Below are 10,808 nucleotides of genomic sequence, written 5' to 3'. Positions count from 1 at the left end.
CACTGAACAACATCTCTTGTTATAATGTTGCCATATACATTTAGCCTAAGTTTTAATAAATACTGTATCAATCATAATATTTTTTAAATAAAGGGAATACCAAACTTAGAATTGGTTTATAATGATCCTTGTAGGTTTAGCACTTCTTTTTAATTATAATAATAATAATGTAAACCAATTATATTTTTTTTAACAAGTAGGCCGTCTCCCACCGAGGCAGGGTGACCCAAAAAGAAAGAAAAAATACCCAAAAAGAAAATACCTTCATCATCATTCAACACTTTCACCTCACTCACACATAATCACTGTTTTTGCAGAGGTGCTCAGAATACAACAGTTTAGAAGTATATACGTATAAAAATACACAATACAGTGGACCCCCGGTTAACGAACTTTTTTCATTCCAGTAGTATGTTCAGGTGCCAGTACTGACCGAATTTTTTCCCATAAGGAATATTGTGAAGTAGATTAGTCCATTTCAGACCCCCAAACATACACGTACAAACGCACTTACATAAATACACTTACATAATTGGTCGCATTTGGAGGTGATCGTTAAGCGGGGGTCCACTGTATATCCCTCCAAACTGCCAATATCCCAAATCCCTCCTTTAGAGTGCAGGCATTGTACTTCCCATTTCCAGTACTCAAGTCCGGCTATATAAAAATGACCGGTTTCCCTGAATCCCTTCACTAAATATTACCCTGCTCAAACTCCAACAGATTGTCAGGTCCCAAATACCATTCGTCTCCATTCACTCCTGTCGAACACACTCATGCACGCCTGCTAAGAAATATTTGCTTATGTAAAGGCACAGTTACTTGTTATTTATTGCATTTCTTGTTTCAACAGTTTAAATAAAAAACTTAGAAATATTCCGTGAAACATTTTGTCAGGTTGCCATAACTGGCTAGGAAACAGCATTATTACGTGTTTACAATGGTGGGCCTTGATCACACTCCTGGAAAACTATGAAATGCTAATCGTATTCATTTTTGTTTTTCAAAGCCGATTTGACAGCTATTATGAGGATGTGCTCCTCAAGGGAGGTTCCTCGATGCTGGTGAGGGGCTCTTGATCTAGGGAATTGGATCTGTGCTCTGGTTCCCTGAATTAAGTCTGAATACCTTCCATCCCCCCCCACATGGGCTATATAATCCTACAGGTTTAGTGCTCCCCCATAATTATATTATATGAGGATGTGAATTCAAAGGAACTGTTTAAATGAATTGTCGATGACCCCTCAAGGAAGGTTCCTTGATGTTGGTGAGGAGCTCTTGATCTATGGAATTGGATCTGTGCTTTAATTCCCTGAATTAAGCCTGAATGCATTCCATTCTCACCCCCCCCCCCACACACACACACGTGTTGTGTAATCCCTACAGATTTACTGCTGCCCCATGATGTCAAGATGAACTAGTCATCCTTGTTGCTGTGACAGAGCTAGGTCCCTCCAGCCTTTAATTTTACTATGGAATGTTGCCATGGAAAGCACTAATAACCCATCCTGAATAACCCATTCCTTCTTATTTCAGCATAACTAAATTGTTTTTATATGGATATCCTGAACTTGTAAGGAAACTCCTCCAGTGAATTTCCCTAATGCTAATAAGAGGCTCTTGATCCAAGGAACTGGACTTGTCCTCCCCTTAGATTAAACCAGATTGTCTCCTGATCTCAAAGCATTATGAATCCTAAGGATTAAGTGCTTCCCCTTATTTATAATAAAGATCAAACGATGTCCCTTGAGGGTTAAAATTAGCAAATTATGGCTATGCTACTCTACAACAATCCCTAGTTTAATGAAAATAAGTGGGTCACTCTTAAGGAGGCATAATGTAGCAGTCTCCAAAAGTTACCAGATAAACTTGGATGCATAAAGCCAGATTATCAAACCACTCAGGAATAAATGAAGATAAATGATAAAGCATAGCTATATTTTATTCCGCTGTATAGCCCTTGTGGCTTAGCGCTTCTTTTTGATTATAATAATAATATATTTTATTCCCAGATAGATGAATGCACTGAAAAACTTGAAATATTTATTTAGTGAAGAATTCCTTGTAGTATATTAACAGTAAATCATATTTGTTCTTTACTTTTAACACCTCAGTTCAGTAAAAAATGACATGCCTAAACGGTATACCTCTCCTCTTACACTTGTACTGGTAAATGAAAACTTCACAAATAATACAAAGTATTTACATAACTTTTAACACTGGCAGTCTCCCACTGAGGCAGGGTGATTAAAAAAATTAAAAAAAAAAAAAAAAAAACACTTGCACCATCATTCAGACTACCACTGTCTTTGAAGAGGTATGCAGATGCAACAGATTAGAGGCCACTCTGTGGCAAATATTCCAAATTCCTCCTTTAAAAAGAAGGCATTGTATTTCCCACCTCCAGGACTCAAGTCTGGCTAACCAGTTTCCCTGAATATCTCTACAAAATATTACCCTGCTCACACTCGACAGCTCAAGTCCCCAAACACCATTCGTCTCCACTCGCTCCTATCTAACATGCTCTCACATGCCTGCTGTATGTCCAGTCCCCTTGCACACAAAACCTCTTACTCTCCCTCCAATCTTTCCTAGGACAACCCCTACCCTTCCTTCCCTCCACTACAGATTTTAATACCCTCCAAGTCATCCTATTTTCCTCCACCCTCTCTAAATGACCAAACCACCTCAACAACCCCTCCTCAGCCCTCTGAATAATACTTTTAGTAACTCCATGCCTCCTCCTAATTCTACACTATGAATTCTCTTCATGATATTTACACATCACATTGCCTGTAGATATGACAACTTCACTGCCTCCAGCCTCCTCATTACTGTATTATTCATAACCCATGATCACACATGGATAACATTCTTTGTCTCCAGAGATACCTCAATTCACCACCCACCTTTTTTCCTCCATCAGTTCTCTGATTTACCTCGTCCTTCATAATATCAACCAATAATATGGTTTAAAACTGAATGAATATTTAGAGTACACCCAATAACAAAAACAGAAACAATATTGCAGGAGCGGCCAAGCATGGTTTGCGAGGTTTACTTACTGTCGTGGATATTATTATTGCTGGGCCACATTTAATGAGCAAAAAGTCGCATACAACTCTCCGAGCCATAGTTTTGCTCTTAATATGGGCTCTTATTTAGAAGGAAATGACTATTAATCCTATATTACAATAAGGGTCATACACCATTGGGAGGGAGGTGGGCAGAATGGGATGTACTAATCCCATAGATTGAGCACATTTACACGTGCACGTGGGGAGTTCACATCTATCATTACACATTTTATATATACTGTATATATAAAAGTAATATACTCTATGCTATCACCCCTTATATGGTTAACAGGCACCTTATACTTAAACTAACCAAAGGCTTTAATATTTAAAGACATACACACAATATGGTATATAACTAATATGTGCTTTTTCTAAAAAAAAAAAATATATATACAGGTCAAGTGTATACTATACCGAGCATTCGCCTGATTCCCTAACTTTGGGGTGAGTGTATCCTTGGGATACAATCACCCCTAAGTTGGGATTTTCATCAGAAGGGATAACTGGGTACACAAAGCCTCAACCAACTAAAATAAATTCATTAATAAACTCTCAGTAATCCAGATACAGGTGAAGCAACAACCCAGGTGTAATGGACATTACTGTATTCACGAAGCACTAAACCCATATTATTATTATAATCAAAAAGAAGCGCTAAGCCACAAGGGCTATACAGCGCTGCAGGGTAGGGAAGGAAGCAAGGGAATTGGATGGCAGAAGGGAGGGGGGATGATCAGCAGGTTACAGAAAACAGCGGGGCAGGGGATAGTACGGGGGTAGAGGGTAGCAAGAGATTGAAGTAGAAAGGGCTGAAGGTATCAAAATTTGTGAAGTAAGTCAGTTGTTGTCAAAAAGTCAATGAGAGAGTCCGGATGAAAGGTGGGTCCATCAGCGATAAGGGAAGGTAAAGAGAGAGCAGCGGAGCGAAGACGACGACAGAGGTAAATTCTGCGTGCTCGTTGATAAAGTGGGCAGTCCAACAGAATGTGGCTGACTGATAATGGAGCTTGGCAATTCTCACAGAGAGGAGCAAGACGCCTCTCCATGAGATATCCATGAGTAAGACGAGTATGGCCAATGCGAAGACGGGAGAGAGTAGTCTCCCAACCTCGACACTGGTGATAAGAAGACGGCCAGTAACCTATACTCGGTTTAATAGATTGAAGTTTGTTGCCGAGCATAGTAGACCAACGTTGTTGCCAACGGGTGTGAAGGTGGGAAGATATTGCAGTAAAATAGTCCGTAAATGGAATACCTCTAGAAGAAACTGGTAGGTCATGTACTGCTGACCGCGCAGCAGTGTCTGCCTGTTCATTGCCCTGTACGTCAACATGACCAGGGACCCAACAAAAAACAATATCTTTATGCTTGGTAAAGATGCGGCGTAGCCAAAGTTGGATACGGAGGACTAAGGGGTGAGGTGTATCAAATTTTTGTATAGCCTGTAAAGCACTAAGGGAGTCTGAGACAACCACAAATGATGACACAGGCATAGATGCAATACGGATAAGTGCTGTAAGGATGGCATATAATTCAGCAGTAAAAATACTAGCCGAAGATAGTAAATGCCTTTGTACGACGCTGTCCGGAAACACTGCTGCGAATCCTACGCCATCAGAAGACTTAGAGCCATCTGTGTACACAGCAATGGCATGAGAATGAGAGTGAAAGTGGTCAAGAAAAAGAGAGCGGGAAGCGACCGTAGACAGTTGGGCTTTCGAGCAAGGGAGGGAGAAAGAACAGACTAACAGCTGGAACTTCCCAGGGGGGTAGGGAAAAGTGAGATGCTACATGTACATAGAAAGGTGGTAGTTGAAGAGAAGACAAGAGCGAATGAAGGCGAAGAGAGAAGGGACGGAGTAAACAGGGGCGGCGAACAAATAAAGAATGTCTACTAATATCAGTGACCATTCTATAAATGGAAGGATTGCGGAGATCATGAGAGCGTGGGCATCACGGCGATCGGATAAGGATGGAACGTTCGCTTCTGCATAGAGGCTCTCGACAGGGGAAGAGCGAAAAGCACCAAGGCATAAACGTAATCCTTGGTGATGAATGGGGTTAAGGCTAGAGAGAGTAGCAGGAGATGCCGCTGAATAGATCTGGTCACCATAATCAAGTTTCGATAAAATAAGGGTGGAATGTAGGCGAAGGAGGGTTCGACGATCAGCTCCCCATGAAAGATGAGCAAGGGTTTTAAGAAGGTTCAGCCGGCTGTGACAAGTTGCCTTCAGAGAGGTAATGTGAGGTTTCCAGGATAACCTACGATCAAAGAGGAGGCCCAGAAACTTGACCGTATCACGTTCAGGGAAACGGGAGCCATAGAGGTACAAAGGATGATCGGAGATGACAGAGCGTCTAGTGAAAGTGATTTGGTGGGTTTTAGTGCTGGAAAATTTAAACCCACGTGTGGTGGCCCAATTGGAAACGGTCGACTGCATGTTGGAGAGAAACTGTAATGAGGTGACAGTCAGCGCCTGCACAGGCAATAGCGAAGTCATCAACATAGAGTGATGACCAAATATTTGATGGAAGACTAGAGGCCAAATCATTAATAGCAAGGAGAAAAAGTGTTGTGCTCAGAACACATCCCTGGGGGACACCTTCAGCTTGGATAAAGTCCGGGGAGAGCACATTATTAACCCGAACACGGAAATGCCTGTCAGTTAAAAAGTTCTTAAGGAAGGATGGTAGATTGCCTCGAAGGCCTAAGGAGTGGCGAAACTGTTGTGTGTCTCTAAATACCACACTAAACGTCTATTTACTAGGCGTTCCATTACTTTGCAAACTGCACTGGTAAGAGCAATGGGACGATAGTGGGAGGTTTCATGTCCCGTAGTGCCTGGTTTGCGGAAAGGGAGAACAATGGCAGATTTCCACAGCTGTGGAAGAACTCCTTGTGACCAAATAAGATTGTAAAGGCGTAATAGGACTGCAAGGGCTGACTGATGTAAATGTTGTAGCATACGAATATGAATGTCGTCGGGCCCAGCTGCCGATGATCGACAAGCTGAGAGTGTTGCCTCCAGTTCTTGAAGTGTAAAAGGCACATTATACTGTTCTTCTCTGAGAGAAGAAAAGTCCAAGGGTGCTAACTCTCTGGCAGACTTTGAGGAAAGAAATGAGGGGCATAGATGGAGTCCCTGAGAAATACGGACCAGATGATTGCCAATTTCATTGGCAACATCTAGTGGGTTTGCTATATCAACACCGGCAACCCGCAGAACAGGAGCCGGGTCAGGAGAATATTTACCACTCAGTTTTCGTACTTTTTTCCAGACTGCACTCATAGAGGAAGCAGAGGTGATGGTGGAGACATAATCTCGCCAGCAAGTGCGTTTAGCATCACGGATGACATGGCGAGCGATCGCACGCTTCTGTTTAAAATCAAGGAGTCGCTCTGTGGTTCTATTGTACCGGTACCTGCCCCATGCAGCTCGTTTCAAACGTACTGCACGAGCACAAGCAGGAGACCACCAAGGCACGCATTTCTGAGAATGCCTGCCCGAAGTATGGGGTATAGAATGAGAAGCTGCAGTGAAAACGGAGGACGAGAAGAGGTGTAAAAGCTCATCGATGGAGGACGAAGAAGGAACCTCTTTAAAAACAGTTAGATGTGAGTAAAGTTTCCAATTTGCCCGATTAAATTGCCAGCGTGGGGTGCGAAGAGGTGGCGAATATGAAGGGGAAGTAAGAATGATTGGGAAATGATCACTGTCATGTAAGTCCGGGAGAACAGACCAAGTGAAGTCTAATGCGGCGGAGGAAGAGCAGACTGAGAGATCGATGCAAGAGAGAGTATGAGTCCGAGGATCAAAATGGGTGTGAGTACCTGTATTTAAAACATGGAGGGGGTGGGTGGCAAGAAAAGCCTCTAACTGAATTCCACGGGAATCACAGTGAGACCCCCCCCCACCCTCCCCAGAGGAAATGGTGGGCATTAAAATCACCAAGTAACAGAATCGGTGGCGGTAATGACGAAACAAGGAAGGCAAAATCCGGAATAGATAATGCCCGAGAAGGAGAGAGATATAAAGAACAGAGCGTATACCACCTATGTATGTGGATACGGGCTGCTGTGTAATGCAGCGAAGTATGAACAAATAGCTGATGGTACGGAATATCAGTGCGGAGAAGGGCACTTTCATTAAAGGTCCCATCAGGAAAAGGATCTGAAGAATACAACAAATTATAGCCTGAGATGTGAGAAATAACAGCAGAGTGTAATTTTGGTTCCTGTAAGCAAACACCAACAGGGGCAAACTGGGAGAGTAACATCTGAAGCTCACCCCGATTACCCCTGAGGCCGCGTATATTCCACTGTAAATAGGCCATGATTGGCAATGATAAAGATACTTGAAATCCGCAGGTAAGGGTTCCTACGGACTAGAAGGGTTAGAAAAGTCCACATGCGGAGGCAGTGGAAAACGTTCAAGCAGCGAAGGAACGGTGCGCTGTGAAGAAAGGAGTTGCGCAGATGGAGCAGAGGAGAGAGAAAAAGCGGAAGGTGGATCAGTGTCCATTGATGGTTTGGTCTCTGCAATATATTCAGAGATTGCTTCAAGTGTTTCGGAATTCAGAGATGTCGTATGGGAGACAATATTGGGAATGGTAGGGGGAGGATGAGTAAAGATTGGAACTGTATTGGACTGTACCAAGGTAGGGGGGGGCGAAAGGGTGGAGGGAACTGGAGAAGCGTGGTAGGGGACAGAAGAGGCAGGAACCTGGGAGGTGGCAGAAGAGGAAGAAACTTGGGAGGGAACAGGGGAGGAAGGTACAGTACGAGGAGAAGGGTGAACCTCTACACTTGTAACTGAGCCAGTGAGAGGGGAAGAACCAGGGACAGAGACAGGGAGGGTAAAATGAGGAGGTGGAAGATGGGTAGGAGGTGTTAACGGACCTTTTTTTGACTTTTGAGAAGTAGAGGGACGATTGGGAGGAGGTGTCATACGAGATCTCGTCGATACTGAGGCTTGTGAGAGAGAACTCGAAGAAGCGAGATTAGACTGAGGCGTTGAAGTAGGGACGTCTGAGCCGAGGACAGCAAAAGGATTAGATACAGGAGTGATTATGGGAGAGGTAACCACAGAGGTGGGTGTAGAAGATGGGATACCAGAAGTGGGGGGACCTTTTGAAACACGGGAATAAGAAACACGTGGGAGTCTCCCTTGGAGGCGGAGATGAGAAACTGCCATGGCATAAGGGAGACCTTCTGTCTCTTTGAGGTAACGGATTTCCCGCTCGTTTAAATAGACCTGACAACGGCGAGAGTACGAAGGGTGAGCCTCATGACAGTTAAGGCAAGAGGGAGATCGATTGCAAGACGTATTAGAATGGTCATCGGCACCACAGACTGGGCATTCGGCGATAGATCTGCAATATTTCGCTGGATGGCCAAATCGCCAGCAATTTCTACACTGTTGTGGTGTAGGGATCACCTTTCGAACTTGTAACCGATGTCCTGCTATATAAACTGAGGATGGGAGTTCTCGGCTGTCAAAAGTTAAACGAGCCACATTGCTAGGGTATCGTCTCCGCCCACGGGCAGGAAGAACATAAGTGTCTACCTTGAGGATTGGGAGATCTTGGAGTTCCAGCTGTTCAAGAATGTCAGTGCCACATGTCTGGAAATTTTGTTGAACTATGGTATGGGGCAGAATGACGGTACCACTACAAGAATTGAGGGAATGATGTTTTTCAAGAGTGACAGGAACAGTATCGATATGGGAAAGACGAGAGAGCTCATGAGCCTGGGTAGCATTCTGTACGGTAATGATGCGCGTACCGCTCTTAAGAGCATGAAAAGAAATATCTTTACCAACATGGCGTAGGAGTGCCTTGCCAATACTATGGTCAGAAAGATAGGCAGTAGAGGAAGTTGGTCGTAAAGTGAAGAATTTAGTCCATTGTTCAGTCTGAAACTGAGCGTGGAAAGGTAGTGAAGGACGTGTCGATCGTTTCTGAGAAGAACGAGAAGGTGGAGAAGTATCATCAGCAGGTAATTGTCGTTGGCGTTTAGGCGTGGGACCAGAGTTGGTCTGACGTGGAACGGGTCGGCGATTTGAAAATTGCTGCACCGTAGAGGGAGAGGCCGGAAGCATAGTCAGAGGAGAGCGAAGGTCCGATAAATCGAAGAAGTCAGTCGAGGCCTCAGTACCTGAAGCGGGTGAGGAAACAGCACCGGCAATAGGTACAGAGGCATGAGGAATGTCTGAAGAGTGGTCCAAAGACGAGGCGGGGTCAGAACGGGGTGCGGTATCAAGAAGGGGCCCGGGGGTACCAGGTTCATGGACTAGGGCTGCCATGGTTAGGTTACTTCTTTCTTTTTGTTTTTAAGAAAAAAAAGAAAGAAGAAAAGAAAATAAAAATAAAAAAAAGAATAAAAAAAGGGGGGACCGGGGAGGGATAGTTCCTAGGAGGAATGAAAGGGCCAGAAATCTCCCTCCGCGCCCAAGAGGACCTCAGCACCGCAAGTAGCGCAGATGCAGCATGGAACCCGTGCCATACCCTACCCATCATGCTAGTAAACTAACAATCCGGGATAGCAACCTCACATCTGCCGAGCTACCTCAGTGGACAAAAGAGAGGGCGGCCGGATATCCGCCACAAAGCATACCTCCTTCGGCCACCACCCCCGGAATCCGAAAGGTGGCTTCCAGAGATACACTCGTCGCCCGAAAGACACCCAAAGCTACTCCGGGATACCGGAGAGGGATCGGGACATCCCCAGGCGATCCAGATTCCACGGCAAACTACGCCACCGCTAAGAACCTCAACGGAATGGGATGGACCCCGGTATCCTTTCCCCTACCTAGGAACTAGCGCGCCTGTGGGAGAAATCCCAAAGGACAAAAAGAGGAAGGGCAAAAGGGAGGGGTGGGGAGGAGGAGGAGGAAAGGAAAAAGGGGAGGATGGGGAGGATGGGATAGGGGAGGGGAGATTCGGGGGTAATTAGGTTCGGTCTGAGGAAGAAGACCGATAGGTCAAATTCCTCAGACCAAGAGCCTCTTCACCACGCCAAGGAGCCCCCCATGAAGAGGACTAAACCCATAGGGATTATAAAGGATGCAATGGACAAAATCTGATCTGATTTGGGTGCTTGTTAATCCCAATAATTACCCACTCTTTGGAGTGGGACTCCCCTGCTAATGCAGGAGAGTCCCATGTAACCTTAACAGATGTAATGTAAACAAAACAAAATGTTTAATGCTCTATATAAAAAAATAATCCATAAAGGGCAGAAAAGTTGGAAATTATTGAATAGTGTGAACATTCTGTTAAAGGGTTAGCAAAAGAATATGGTATTGGAATATATCATTCCCAAAAATGACATTTTAAAGTGTAGTGTATATTTTAAATGGCAATACTACACAGGTACTAAAGTGCTGTTATTATGTACAGTATACAGTGTAAAATCCTTCACACCAAACTTTTTCTATTTGTGAGACAGACAACAGCTTTAATTCTGCCAAGCTTAGCACTTTTTTTTTGATAATGATAATAATAATAATAATAATTCTGCCGAGGCAAGAGAAAAATGTTCTCTTAACTTTTTACCGAATTTTTATATTGTATGTTTTCCACTTATTTTTTGGTACTGGTTAGATTATGCTTAAAAACCTATTCTATAATTGGTGTTATCAATAAAAAAAAAATAGCAAAAAACAAAAAAAATACTGTCTCACTATGCAAAGATTTCTCTCCCAAATTTAAAGGATTGGGTCCTGC

This window comes from Cherax quadricarinatus, chromosome 1 (assembly GCF_038502225.1).
Source record: "Cherax quadricarinatus isolate ZL_2023a chromosome 1, ASM3850222v1, whole genome shotgun sequence".
NCBI classification, from domain to species: Eukaryota; Metazoa; Arthropoda; class Malacostraca; order Decapoda; family Parastacidae; genus Cherax; species Cherax quadricarinatus.
This window is presented reverse-complemented; position numbering follows the sequence as displayed.